The sequence below is a fragment of the Tachysurus vachellii genome, chromosome 10 (genome assembly GCF_030014155.1).
Source record: "Tachysurus vachellii isolate PV-2020 chromosome 10, HZAU_Pvac_v1, whole genome shotgun sequence".
Taxonomy (NCBI): domain Eukaryota; kingdom Metazoa; phylum Chordata; class Actinopteri; order Siluriformes; family Bagridae; genus Tachysurus; species Tachysurus vachellii.
In genome coordinates this window covers 14,564,076-14,569,187 of record NC_083469.1, presented here as the reverse complement: position 1 = coordinate 14,569,187, position 5,112 = coordinate 14,564,076, and the positions used below count along the sequence as shown (strand labels likewise).

The 5,112-nt window shown below is 39.1% G+C and overlaps 1 protein-coding gene across 2 annotated transcripts in view; it reads left to right on the top strand.

The window, feature by feature from the left end:
* Positions 1–1,292: 1,292 nt before the first annotated feature.
* numb (NUMB endocytic adaptor protein) overlaps positions 1,293–5,112 on the top strand; it is a 40,684-nt gene continuing 36,864 nt past the window's right edge. For both annotated transcript variants that reach the window (XM_060879733.1, XM_060879732.1), the window contains exon 1: positions 1,293–1,511. The gene's annotated coding sequence lies outside the window, so the exon portion shown is untranslated. The remainder of the gene's footprint in view (positions 1,512–5,112) is intronic.

The window sequence follows — 5,112 nt, the reverse complement described above, 5'->3', positions numbered from 1 at the left end:
GCCCAGAAACTTGAATTTTTACTTACTGTGTAAAGGTGTGCCAAATATTAATTATTATTATTATTAGTAGTAGTAGTAGTAGTAGTGTTGATAATCTTCAGCCACAAGGAAACTGATGGTATTTTAAAAAGCATTGTTACCCTAGATATAGCCAGAAGTAATTGTTTAACTTATTATAAAGTTATTTGCAGGAATTATAATTATTCAGTTTGAGTTTTGCATGAATATGAGCTTCAGTTGATTTATTTTAGTGCAGTTCTGTATTTGGCCACTAGGTGGAAAGCTATCTTCAAAAACAGAAGATTGATTTCATTTGGTCTGCACTCCATCAGTCACATCAACAGATTCAGATTCCATGCTGCAACATTTTAAAAAAAATATAAGAAACACCTGTGCATGGTGTAGAAATTGTATTCCCACATGCAATACATGGATAAGTTTATAAGTTTCATTATATTTTCCAAATGTGGCAAACAGTGCTGAAGGTATGTCTGCTTTCAGTGCAATTTATGACAACTCTATCTTAAACTTTTAAATTTATTCTAACATACATCTAAATCCCCACAGTCCATCATTTTCCTCACGATTTTACAATATACATCCAGTAAACATCTGCTACCATTGTCCAATAATCCTGGCACTTTGTCACAAGCTGTTTGTTGACACATTGGTATTTAAAGGTCATCTCAGAGGTCATTGTGACCTATGGATCAAATGGCCCTCAGGCCTTTTGGGTGTGGGTCTGAATCTCAAATGCAAGACATGATGCTAAATCTGGAATATCACTGTGTCTCTCTCCAAAGCAATACGCATGAGTTTTCAGATGGAGAGCGTAAAAAATAAACGCAGTCTCTCTAATCACAACTTCACAGCCAAGGAGAGAACGTGAGGAAGCCACCGGGGTGGAGTGAGATAAACAGATCAGCCGGATTAGAACAGCTGACTACAGATGGACCAGCTTTAATAATTTATGGTCCTTTGTGGTTTTTATGTTGGTGTATGTGGTCCCATGACAATTTAATTTAATTATTATTAAATTATGATGTCATTTCAATTCTCTGCTTTAAGCCAAATCACAGAATCACGTAAAGCAAACATTGTGAATAACATTATTCAGTGACACATATTTATTGTTAAATTATAATAGTAAAGATGACTCCATTGTCCCATATAAGTCCCAAACGAAACTGGTCAGATTGTAGGGGCGGAGCTGACGCTGTTAGGGGCGGGGACTAGATAATAGAGTGTGGAGTTATTCTGTGTCCGGTATGTAGATGAGGGCGGGGCGTTGCTAAGGAAGGGCGAGGTTTGGTTGAACCGGGCTACCAGCGGCAGGCAGTGTACTCAGTCCAGCAGGTGAAACCGGCGGCGTAGGATTACTTTTTTCCCGGTGGACGTTACATCTTATAAATCGACGCGTATATTTGGAACATATATTTACATCCGGTGTGATCGCGCCCCCTGTGATCGTGAATACGGATAGGCCGAACTCTGCTAATTTTACTGAACAGGTAAGTGAACTTGGTCCGGACTGTTAAACTCACCGCCTGCATGGAAACAACGATGATGATGTGATTAGCCAACTAGCGAGCTGTTTAGCCAACGGAGCTGTTAGCTAGTTACACAGGTCGACTTGTGGACCGCGGGCACGCAGAGTCCTGGCCTCTCTGTAGCTAATGCCTGTGTGGAGGACTTGGTTTGGCTAAAACGCATCAGAGTCTGTGGCTATTTCTTTTTTAAAAGCTAACATGTCCGTGTAATACATCTGATTGCATTAAGCTAGTGCAGTTTCATTTCTTTCGCGAGTTCCAGCTGCCGGTGACAGCTAGTTTTTCTGATTCGCACCAAGGTTATGCTTGCGGATGTCAGTAAACAAGCTAGCGATCTGTAACCTAGACTCAAACTACGCAATAATAAAATGCGATATATTAGCTAAGTTAGCTAGCCAGTGGTAAGGTCCTGCTGGTAGCCTGAACACAGCAAAACTTTAGCTATCCGTCCAGATTTATTGCTTTTTTGTAAAGGAAAGTTTGCAACGACAAACTAACCATCTGCTTTTAAACGCCTGAGCTCTTGCTAAATGGACTAGCTTTCCTCACCTGGTGCAGCACAAACCCCTTTATCCTGCATAACTTTACTACTTGGTGCTTAAACTTTAAACCTAGACTATATTACAACACTGTAAAATGCCCTGATATTTGCCTTTAAACCCTTTTTAACTCGTATCAGCTACTGTGAAGTGTATTTGAATCACATAAATTTTGTGCCATTTTGCCTCACAGAGTAAATCCCTAACTTCTCCTCCATGCTGTTTCTCCGAGTGGTTTGATAAGATACTTTACATTAAATTGATTCATTCTCGACTTTGTGAGAGCTTTGAAATCCAATTCATGGTGGACTGAAGTCCAAGCAAGCGCCAGATAAGATTACAAGATTGCTACAAAGGTCTTAAGTGATGTAGCTTCGTTTGAACTCAACAAGCAGAGAACACAAATGTGGTGCTAATAGCTTTATATGAGTGTAGTCTGTCACTGAATCCCTGCTTTCTCCTGTTACCTCTACTCATTTGTTCTGCAATAGCCCTGGTTCTGTTTACTAGTCAATATTTTCCTCGAATAGGTGCTCTTTCAGTGGCTGTGTTTAACACCCAAAACTCTGCTGGTGTGTGCAAACCTGCAGGAGTTAATATCCACTCCAGCACAGGTGTCATGTTTCAACAGTAGTAGAAAAACAATACAACTTGTTTCACCAGTCTCAGGCCCAGACACAGAAGAGTTCATCTAAAATCCAAAACACAGTGTTTAATCCAGACTGGCTAATATGGCATATTAATGGACTGAATACAAATGAACCGACTCTTATTTGCTTGGATACTTTAGTCAAAGTCGAATGTGACGGTCAACAGTTAATGATTATAACGGTAGAAATCTGCACTCTGCCCAAGCTTGGTTTATCAGTGGCTATGCGTACATGCAAAGGTTTTCATTAATCTAAACAAATCACGTATCATTTATAGGTATCCTAAACGGGACAGTCTGTAGACCGGCATCATTAATGACCTGTAATTACCTGTAATTAACTACGTTACCTGTACTTCAGTCCAAATGTACAGTATGTGCAACATGTACATGCGCATGTTTTTTTTTGCACCGGTGAGCATTTTGTGATCCACTACATGTGCTAGATTGTGAAAGTATTCACAAATGGGTTAACGTGACTATTATCTATCTATTTAATGTATCATCAGAGGGATTTCCCATCTCATTCAATCGAATAGAAAGATTGGCATCAGTTGATTTTTGCATTATTTTGATAAAAGTCTGCCAAATGTGTCATAAATTCTAATTCAGATTATATTGATAATCGATAATTGGGAAAATGGGATTATTTTTTAAAAAATTAAATAATAAATAATATGTATTAGGTTGCTGGAGAAATCTCTCTCTCTCTCCTGTCAGTCACAGTGACACTAGCTAATCACAGGCAAGTGCGAGCAGTAGATAGCTCTTTCTTCTGAGTGTGTTACTTTACCCTGTGATGCAGCACAAGCAGCAGTTTGACAGCATGTGGTTTGCTTGAGTTTGGTAGCTGGTGTGTGATGGAGTGCTGGCTGATGGGTGGGAATTGGCAGGTGATTAAACTGGGGGGAAAATCCACTTTCTGTTTCCGTAGCAAATTATGTAGCTGATTATTCTGACCCTGTAAACATGAGGTTGTTTGGGGACATGTAAATAAATCAACAGAAGGCGCTGTCCTCGACCCCTCGCTGTCTTGTAATCTGTCCAGTTTGCTGAGTCATTGCTCGCTTAGACTGAGTTTTGTGCTTTTTTTAGTGGAATACTTCAAACATAAATATGTACTGTAAATGCTAAAGATATTATACTTCTGTGAAATATAAGATTTCCAATCTTTCCACTAAATTGCGATAGCTCCTGAATTGTTCGATCTATAGTGTTGGAAGTCTTTATGCTTTATGAAAGCCTTGTGTGTGTGTAAGTCTGTTAATCTGACAGCACTTCACCTTGACCCTGTCTGAGAAACTAGAACAGTCACTTCAGCTGTCTCTGGGAAACTCTTTCCATCTCTCACTGCTAAAAAACATGAATTTCCTCTCGGATCAATAAAGTATCTATCTATCTATCTGTCTGTCTGTCTGTCTGCTGTGAAGAGACCAGCTCACATTCCAACCTTCTGCACTCCTGAACTATCAGTAATCACATTTTCACACCTCTGAAAACAGTCACATACAGGACATGGGAAGTGTGAGATTCTGCTGCTTTTTCACTGTCTAGATTTCAAGTTCTAACATTTCCTGTTTTTTCATGCTTGTTTAGTCATGTCTGCTTACCTCCCAGAAAGATCTGCGGTTTTCCTGGTTTGTTCTTAAAAAAATGATTTCAATGGTATGATTTTTTTAGATAGTGAAATACTCACATACATGTTAACATAACTGTTCAGATTGGCATCAATTGATTTTTGCACTATTATGCTCAATTTTCATTTCATTCTCTTATTTTTTTTTTAACTGATTCCCAATATTGTATCAGGAACATGCCTCATTATTTCTTATTCTTGAGGTGGTTCAATCAGGGTGTTAAAGTCTGTGCATTACATGTGCATAGCAGCAGCTTAGCGAATATAGTTTTTATATAGTTTATACTTTTTATTTATTTACCTCCTTTTGGTTTTATTTTTATCCTTAAAGGTAGGGTCTCCGATGTATGAGAAATGCTTCAGAAAACTGCGTTGGGCCGACAAACTAAACAAAAATCAAAACAAACGTGTAGCCAATGAGCAGAAAGGGGCGGGTCTTGTCAATATGTGCAGAGAGAGTGTTCAGTGCGCATGTGTGACATCAGCAGAAAGCGGTTTTAACATTGACATGGAGGATAAAAACAAAGAAAGAAAGCGAAGAAAGGCTTATGATAAGGCAAGAAGTAGGACCCGTGTTAATATAGGATCAGCTTTCCAGCGCTGGAGAGAACTGAAGGAGCAGGAAGTTGGCCGCATATTCACAGATTGGAGTTTCCCGAGTCAATAACTCCTGAGCTAAATGCTGTTACTACACAAATAACACCTCTTTTCTATCGTAGTAATGCACAGCGGCAGCTA